Source organism: Micropterus dolomieu, linkage group LG20 (genome assembly GCF_021292245.1).
Source record: "Micropterus dolomieu isolate WLL.071019.BEF.003 ecotype Adirondacks linkage group LG20, ASM2129224v1, whole genome shotgun sequence".
NCBI classification, from domain to species: Eukaryota; Metazoa; Chordata; class Actinopteri; order Centrarchiformes; family Centrarchidae; genus Micropterus; species Micropterus dolomieu.
This window is the reverse complement of record NC_060169.1, coordinates 6,241,607-6,251,446: the sequence shown is the minus strand read 5'-3', so window position 1 is coordinate 6,251,446 and position 9,840 is coordinate 6,241,607. Positions and strand designations below refer to the sequence as shown.

General features: G+C 39.1%; 1 protein-coding gene across 1 annotated transcript in view; it reads left to right on the top strand.

Annotated features, from left to right (window-relative positions):
* The window catches only part of mapk8ip1b (mitogen-activated protein kinase 8 interacting protein 1b), a 58,790-nt gene that overhangs the window by 23,723 nt on the left and 25,227 nt on the right, over window positions 1-9,840 (top strand). The window lies entirely within an intron of this gene.

Below are 9,840 nucleotides of genomic sequence, written 5' to 3'. Positions count from 1 at the left end.
GAACAACATACAAGCATCAACAGAGCATCAAATACAGATCTACAACTGACAATACATACTAGTAAGAGCAGCAATAAATACTAGTAAGAACTCATGGTGCATATCACATCAATGGGGTAAATACCTAGGGAAGGAAGTAAGAGTTAACAAAAAAGTGCAATCAATACAAGATAATTGTCAAAAACAAACATCAATGATGCAACAGCTTGTGTACAGGATTCATTCACAAAGTAAGCAAGCATGGATTGCCAGTTGTGTCAATATTAGGACTAGGAATGAGAATTTCTTTAATGCTTATAGAAATAAAGTATATGTTTCTATGACTTCCCAAATAGGAAAAATTGCATGAAAGATTTGCTGAAATTAATTGGAAGTTCATTTGCTAATTTATATTCATACATAAGCAGGAAAATAACCTGAAAATAACCTTGTCTTTCTGGCATTTTATTCACATTTTGTTCACATTTTATTCTGGTATTTTCTGTTTCCAAGTTTAGGGTTAGTTCTGGAGTTTAGTTCCTGGTTAAACAAGCTATTTTTTGTGGACCAAAAGCTCCAAACAGAGAGAAAATGTATCTGAATTAGTGTGTACATGGTCGTAGAAATGAAGGGTTAATGTGGGGCAGCAAGTCCAGAATGAAACATAAAGAGATTAGATATTCCCCAGAGACATGACATGACAACATGCATTATCACCACCACTGTGTGTGTGTGTGTGTGTGTGTGTGTGTGTGTGTTTGAGTGAGAGAGGGGGAGTGCTTCATTTGTGCAGGGATGAATGGATGTCATTTTGTCATGTGCAGAAGGTTGAAAAAGTCATATGTCAGGGTGGAGTCAGATAAAATGGCCAATAATATTAAATGATAGAAACACACACATAATCACAATGTTACATCTACACACACTATTCTACAAGATTCAAGGCTTATTATTCTGTCTAGACTGACCTCTATTGTAACTTTGTGCAGACATAAAAAAGGCAATGGAAAAGGAAATATGAGATCCTCGTAAACAAAACACAATATATATATTTACTTTATACTATACTTTATGTATATATATATATAATAAAGTGTGTGTAGTATGGCAGTAGTGAGTATGAATTAGTCAGCAGTCAGTGAGACAGCCACTGTGCAAATGGATGAAGGTGTTTGGGGGATTATAAAATCCAGCACAACATTTCGTCCATTGAAATCAAACATATCACACAATTCTTCTCCAACATACCATGATTTATTCCCCAAATGTTTCTGGTTGTCTTTCCTTCATCAGGTTGGTATCTGAGGTTCAAAGCAAACGTACGACTGCCTTGTGCGGCATGATCTTTGTCCAAGATTAAACCTTTTAATTTATTGCCCAGAACATAAAGGCATATAAAATATACACATTTTTGTAAACAGTGGAAGACATTAAAGTGTCATTTTCTGAAAAACAGCTCTGACACAACATCAGTACGCATGAGCTTCATGTCAATTAAGAATTCCTAGCTATTTTGTTAACTTAAATTATTAGATTGTTATCATATATTTGACTGAAGTACTTGGCTTTGGGAATACTGTTATAAAACAATAAAGATCATTGGTTGTACTCTTTAAAACATCAGAAAACATCAGCAAAAGCAGATCTCATTAACCCAGAGAGGAAGAGGGAGGGAGATATACAGGGAGAGTGAGTGAGTTAGAGAGAGAAGGGAAGCAATAGAATGAGTAAAGAGAGAGAGAGATGAGAAAGAGAGCAAATACACAGAGAGAGGGAAGGCATAGTGAGAGAGAGGGTCCAGCAAAACACTTACAAGAGGAGAAGGAGACCTATCGCCATGGCAACAGTGTTTCTCTCACCTACTGCTTGTGTCAGAGCTGGAAATACATGCAATACAGTGTTGGCAGGCTCACACACATACACAGACTGCCCCCACGGATACTGCACACGTCATCTCCCCCACACAAGGTAACGGCAAACAGAAAGCTGTCTCACACAAACAGAAACAGGAGAAACCGTTTGTGTCTGTTTAGAGAATTATCAACCAACAAACACTCGCCGGCCACTTTATTAGGTACACCTTGCTAGTACCACCTTGGATCCCCTTTTGCCTTCAGAACTGCCTTAATTCTTCCTGGTACTTACTTTCAACAAGGTGTTGGAAACATTCCTCACATACTTTGGTCCATATTGACATAGCATCACACAGTTCCTGGTATACGGGTACACAGTGGTTATATAGGGATGGACATGGTCAGCAACAATACTCAGGTAGGCTGTCATGTTTAAATGATGATCAGTTGGTACTAAGAGGCCCAAAGAGTGCCAAGAAAATTTCCCCCACACCATCACACCACCACCAGCCTGAACAGTTGATACAAGGCAGGATGGATCCATGCTTTCATGTTGTTTACGCCAAATTCTGACCAGAGATCAGAGATGGTATTCTGCATACCTTGGTTGTAACGAGTGGTTAATTGAGTTACTGTTGCCTTTCTGTCATTTCGAACCAGTCTGCCCATTCTCCTCTGACCTCTGACATCAACAAGACATTTTCGTCCACACAGCTGCCGCTTTCTGGATATTTTCTTATTTTCGGACCATTCTCTGTAAACACTAGAGTTCGTTGTCTGTGAAAATCCCTGTAGATTAGCAGTTTCTGAAATACTCAGACTAGCCCATCTGGTATCCCCTTTCTTCCCCATTTTGATGCTTGGTTTAAAGTTCAGCAAGTTGACTTGATCATGTCTACATGCCTAAATGGATTGAATTGCTGCTATGTGATTGACTGATTAGCTATTTTAACTAGTTGTGTTAACAAGCAGTTGAAAAGGTGTACCTAATAAAGTGGCCGTTGAGTGTACATGTTAATATTTAGCAGTTTGCTGATATTCATGCATTTCCATGTATACCAGCACCCTGTTGCCTGGGACTTTTAGCTCTGCGTTTGTCTCACCTTACCACTCCTGAGAAAAATATCTGGCTAGATGTTCCCTTTCTTTTCAAACGAGTGAATAGTTAAAGCTTTTTCAATACTAGGCTACTTGTTGCTCCTAGAAATGATGTTGATGAGACCAAAACCCACAAAACAGTAAGCTAAAATGGGCTAAATATTCTTTAGTGCTGAGGGGAACTGCAGTATTTGTGATAAGTTTTTGTGGGTTTGTCACTACGAGTGGCCCATTAAAAAAAAATTATTAGTGCAGATAAGAGTTTCCAGATGCAGTGTGTCACCATGTTGTTGCTTTCTGAAAAGGCTGATTTGTTATAGAATAGAAAGAAAGCTGCCCTTTTTTTTAAAGGTGGGTTTAACTTGAACAGAATGTTGGCACTGCAAAAGAAAACACATAGCACCAAATTGTTTCTAATTAAACAGCAAAAATAAGAATCTCTAGATTTTAACAATATGTCATAATTGTGGAAGAACTGATATGTTACAGCAGAATAAAACCAAACTTCAAATGATAGCAATATTTATTTTATTTAACAAACTGTACATACCCTCAGATGCTTTCAAAGTTTTAAAGTCTTTGTGATTCAGGTATTTTAAACTGTGTCAAAGGAATCTGATGTTCTTGTTTGCAAGAAATCTACACCAGATTTTGATTTTGTTTGTTGTCTTTTTGGACTTTTCTCTATTTATTGTTAATTGTAATGGTTCTTAATTTTTTACCACTGGAGCCCACCAAGCTCAGCAGCAGGTTTTGAGTGATTAGGCATTTTCAGTCTTGTGCTGTTGTATCTGACCTATTGGCTGTGTGATTGCCCCGCTCGGCTGCTATGATTGGGTGAGAGCCGAGCATCACAGCATCTTTGGGGCAGCAGCATCTCCTCAGCTTCCTCACTGTCACTGAGCCCCTTGTCTCTTAGCAACAGGGGCTGGGTCTCTATTAAAGGGACCGATCCTAATTTGAGGTTATAAAATCTTAGAGGAAGCGTAGAAGACCACCGTCTTAGCAGGTATCAATCAACAGGTGAAAAGGTCAACAGAAGGAAAGAGAGGAGAGAAAAATGGAGAAAAAAAAAATAACAGGGGGAGAGTGGCTCCGCTGTGATTACAGGGACAGAGACCGACATTATGACTGAGCTGAAAATATAGGAGAAGGAGGGAGGTGTGACAGTAGCATCTTCTGACAACTCATCAGATGGGGGAATGATTTATGGGTACTTATAGAATGGATGGATGGAAAGGATGGGCAGATAGATGGATGATTGATAGCCGGATGGAAAGAACTGTAGACAGGACGAGCAGGATGTAAAGATTGGTAGGTGGGTGGATGTATGGATGGATGGATGGATGGATGCAGCGCTACAACGATTAGTCGACGTAATTGATGACGTTGTCTATAAAAATTTGACGACGTTAAATTTCAATGTCGACGTGTCATTACAAAGATGCAGTTTAAGGGAGAGATAGCAATCTTCTTATTAAGAACATTTCTGGTTGTTTATTTCTAACTCCAATGCACTACAGGAAGTGCTGGGGGCAGTATCGCTTCCACTGCCTGCCATGACTGGTTGACTACTCACGAAGAAGAAGCTTTCGTGCGAGAAGCGGAAAGCAACAGAGAAATAGCAGAACAGCTTTTGTTTCGTATGCTATTTAATCACTAAATACACTTTTGAGCGGTTTTTAGGTGAGAAATCAACTGTGTAGAATTTGAATATTGGCAGTTGATGACGAATCGAAAATGTGCTCAAATGTTTTCGGGGTTGAGAAGCTCCACAAGTGCGAGGTTAGCGGTGCCAACAGGCCGGCCAGTCACACCCACAGTGGTGGCCCGCCACAATACCAAATAGATTTTTTTTTTACTAGGCCCATTTAAAATCTTTTTTGATTGCAGATCAGTGCCGTAGCGTATTTGCGCAACACATCCTCTCGCTCGTCTCTCTCGCTTGCTCACATAAACACCGCAGCACAAATCTGTCCAACACAATGCTGTCAATGTCAGAGACCCAGCTTTAAAAAAGTTATTAGTAATGAGTAACGTTAAGGGTTTAAAGTACATCAAGGAACATCTGGCTCGTGATGTAGCCTACAGAACATTCTCCAATAAGTTATTGTCTAAAACTTATTAGCACTTTAGAAAAATGAACTACAGAATTATGAAAGGGGGCAGTTGCTTTTTTATTCAAAATAGACATTGTTAGTGTACACTTCTGGTTATAGTACTTGCTTTTAATTTGCTTTTATTTAATATAGTTCCAAAGCAAAAATCTAAATCTAAGTTTTAAAGTTTGTATAAATCAGTGAATTATAGGAGGGGCCTACACTGTCTCGTCTTCTTCCCTGGTTTCCCCTGGCGTTGATACTGGTGTTCATTCTGAATAGTAAACCTTGTTCACTTAATGGTAATGTTAGCTAGTTAGGCTGTGTGTTGGAGATCAGTAAGTCACTTGAAAGATATTTTATTAGTTAAATGGTTTAATTAGGGTTAGGGTTAGGGGGTGACAAAAATAATCGTGACTATTCGACTAATCTAATAAATAATGAACATATTAGTCGACTATGAAAAGTTGCAGCCCTAGATGGATGGATAGATAATTGCTAGATAGATGGATGGGTGGATGATGGACTGATGGATTTGTGATTGATGGATGGATAACAGACAAATGGATGGATGATTGCAGGATTGACAGATTGATGGATGATTGCTTGCTGGATGGACAGAATGGTGGACACGACGAGCAGGATGGATGGATGGATGGATGGATACATATGTAGATAGATAGATAGATAGACAGATTCATGATTGGTGGGTGGATAAAAGACAAATGGATGGATTATTGCAGGATGGACAGATGGATGGATGATTGATAGCCGGATGGACAGAACGGTGGCAGGATGGGCAGATGGATGGATGATTGATAGCCGGATGGACAGAATGGTGGCAGGATGGGCAGATGAATGGACAGACTGAGGGATTGATGGGTGGGTGGGTGGATAGATGGATGGTTGAATGGATGAATGGACAGATTGATGGATGATGCATTAATGATGGATGGATGGATGGATGGATCATAGACTGATGGATTCATGATTGATGGATGGAGAAAAGATGAATGGATGGATGATTGCAGGATAAACAGAAGAATGACTTGGACAGAGAGGTTGGGCAGGATAGATTGATGGGTGGATAGGTGGATGGACGGACAGGTGGGTCAATGGAAGAACTGATGAATGGATGGCTGGATGGATGACTGATAAATGGATGGATGGATGGATGGATGATAATAATAATAATAACTTTGATTTATATAGCGCCTTTCACAAACCCAAGGACACTTAACAAACGGGGGGGGGGGGGGGGGGGGGGGGGGGGGGGGGGGGGGGGGGGGGGGGGGTTTAGGGGTGTGAGGCCAGGGGATATTAAAGTCCATAGGCCTCAGTGAAGAGGTGTGTTTTAAGCTGGTTTTTAAAGGTTATTATAGGAAGATTATATATGATGACGTAGTAATGATGGCACATGGATGATGGACATGACAGGCAGAAGAGATGGATGATGATAAATTGACAGTGGATGGAAAGATAGATACACGGACAGACGATAGATGGATGGACAGATAAATGGACAATTGATAAATTGATGCACAGGAATGGATGGATGGACAATTGACTGTATTTTTGAGAGTCTTCCTCTGCTACTTTTTTTTCAAAACAAACATTTGGTCTTGTGAATGTGGTCATGTGATATTTCCTGCCTGAATGCATCATTAAAAGAAAACATCATTCCCATTCTACATTTGAAGACACATTAGAAAGGCAATAGGTTTTGTATTGCTACAAATAAATCTAAAAATGTGAGCTTTCAAGGAGGCTGTCCCTGAATAGGAATGCCGCTACACAAACACTTCCCATTTTAGTGCCAATTCAAAGGTTTCTGGCTTTTTAGAAAATCTTTACAGAGCAAATACACATGTCTTTCTTTCTTGAGAGAGTGAGAGACCTCTGTATATGTGTGATCTCTGCATACAAATGTGCTTGAAGGCAAACCTTGCCAATGGGATTGGATTAACCTCCATTCACCAACTGTGAGCTAGCTTACTGTCTGCTGCTGCTCACACATCACATTACTACTCACTCTAGGCACATATTATAATCAGTAAGTCATTTAATAAGTCATTCACCAACATACAGTCAGCATGGAGGTATTTTCATGTTTAAATAAACACACGTGCTGTCTATTATAACCAATGAATGTAAAATGTGGATTAATGTCAAGTAGCTCATAGCTCTCTCTGATCTTCTCTCCTGAAATAGTCCAGACTGTGGCGAATGTTGTTATCTTGGCAGCTGAGTGTTTATACAACTGTTACCTTGTTGTCTTCCTACTCTGGGTAAGCTCTGGTTTTCTTTTAGGTTCTCTTTTCCAACATTACTTTGATCCCTAATCATCACTGATTTGGAGCTCCTGTGTACAGAGGATATGCTCAGCATTGGCATTGCTAATTCCTTTCCCAATTAGGGTTTAACTGATATGTAAATCAATATTATCATTTATCATTTGGCTTGACAGTAGTTTAGTGACAAAAGAAATTGTGGCATAGTTGTCATTGTGGTGTCCAAACAATAATGCTGCTATGATGTGTTGAGAAGAAATCCGCTTGATCATACCACTGTTCTTGATCATAAAAGTTTATTACATCAACCTTCAGCATCAATTACAAACTCTGCAGCAGCGTGGAGAGTGACCCAGTCCGATTGCCACTCTGTCTCTCTGTACATCAAACATAGCTTATGTAGGACATGTTTAGGTATCTGTTAGGTACCATAGAAGGGTACAGTACTATTCTGAGGTAACAAAACAAGGGGTTAGAAGTCAAATTCTATAGAAGGATTCAATCCCTACATAACCACCAATCACTGCTCTCAACGTAGAAGGTCACTGACCCTCTGTCCTGCTGCTACAGTGCTATTTTGAACTGTTATGAGTCAAATCCACAAATATTGGATACCACATCATATTTAAATTAATTATAACATGCTAAATCTAACCACAATCCTATCCCAGTGGGAGATTTTAAATTACTCAGGAACATAAATAGTATATTATTAATACATATTAACTTATTAATATATTTGATAGAGTATTTATATAAATTTTTATATACAAGGGTTATTTTGGTTGGGTTTATTTGATTATTGAAAAGATAATAGGACTTTTCTTCAAAATAAAACTGATTTGGTAAAATTGAAAATATGAGTTTAATATGTGGTTAATTATTACTTATTATATTAATATTATTACTTAATAGCAAACTTATTGATATACACTGTATGGAGAATGCTCAAACAGTAATAAGCTGTGACGTGACACTAAAATCAAACTAGTGAAAACATTTTAAGTTTGGAAGCTTTTTAAGTCAAAATGTAATTTAATTTTACATTCTGCTTGTAGTTCTTATTAGGTCAACAGCTGAAGACTTTGGCGTTGTACATGTGCATACGAGTGTGAGCATTACTGTATCTGCATGTTTGTGTGTTTGCAGTGGGCCTGTTTTGTGGAGCAAAGAAGGAGCTAAAGACTGTAATAGGCTTAACAGTGATTCTGGTGTCCATTGTCAAAGCATCTACATCAGCCGACAGGAGGAGTTACCATATGCTGTTTGTGTCTGTGAATGTGCGTGTAGCTGCAGGGATAGTGATGGTGAGTGTAGCAGACTGTTTAGTGCCCTTTAACTTACTGTGTCTCAAAGGATGCTTGTGTTTGTGATTATTGGTGACTAGTGTTACCTTAAAGCTGAGAAAAGCAGATAATGTAGTAGCTCTTAACCTTGGGATAAGATACCTTGGCAAATGTATGTTAGAATTCACAAGCAAACTGGAAGTACTCTGCCAGGTATCAAACCTCAGGTCTATACTGTGGTGTGCAAAAAGTAAGCTGGTTCCAGACCTCTGAATCCATATCAACATCTCCCCAATTCAAATAGGTCTGGTGTTGTGGTGCTGTTTTCTTCAGTTGGAGCATTGTAGACTATGAGAAAGTGGACCTCATCTCCTGTGCCAGAGTAAAGAAAACCAAGACTATGAGTCTAAAGCCATGCTAATTGTTCTGTAAGGATGTACTTAGACACAGCGGAGCTTTGAGCTAAATGTTCTCAAGATATTTCCCACTGAACCACAAATGTCAACCTCATGGTGGTGTTAGACAAAAAGTCAAGGGAACAGCAAAGTCAGTAGGATTAATCCTATGAGGAACATTAATGGCTGTATAAATGTTCATGGCAGTGCATTGATAGTAAGTAAATAGCTAGAAAATACGATAAGATACACCTCTACAGATTGCTGTGAGTCCACTTACAGAAATAATAACTTACATTTTTTTTCTATCAACATGACAAACGTTTGGTTAACTGCTCCCAGCAACAAACCGCTACCGCAGCTTCCATGTCAAATGTAAATAACATCAACAGGCTAGAAACATCAATCACTACTGATTGGTTAGGGCATAATAACCAAGGGCAGATGGTGGCAGATCGTCGAAGCCTTATGTCCCACTAGGGACGAAGAGGATTTAAGTAAGTGAAGTTAACAAGAACAACAAAAACCCAATGTCAGACTGACCAGTGAAGTGAAAACGAAATGGAAGTTCAGTCTTATTATTGGGATAGGTGAGAACTCAAACAAAATTACATTTAACAGCTGTCTTCATCAAGACTGAGACTAAAATAAAAAAGCTGCGAAACAGGCTATCAGAGCAGAGGGAGTTTATATTCTCACTTCATTACTGTAGGTAAATGCTGTCATGTGTAGAAGCTGATGCTGGGAATAATCTCTGTCTCAGTGGTAGTGAGAGTGTTACAGGCTGAAGACAGAGCAGCTTCTAATTGGCCGGCTCAATCTCCTCATCCCATCCCCAC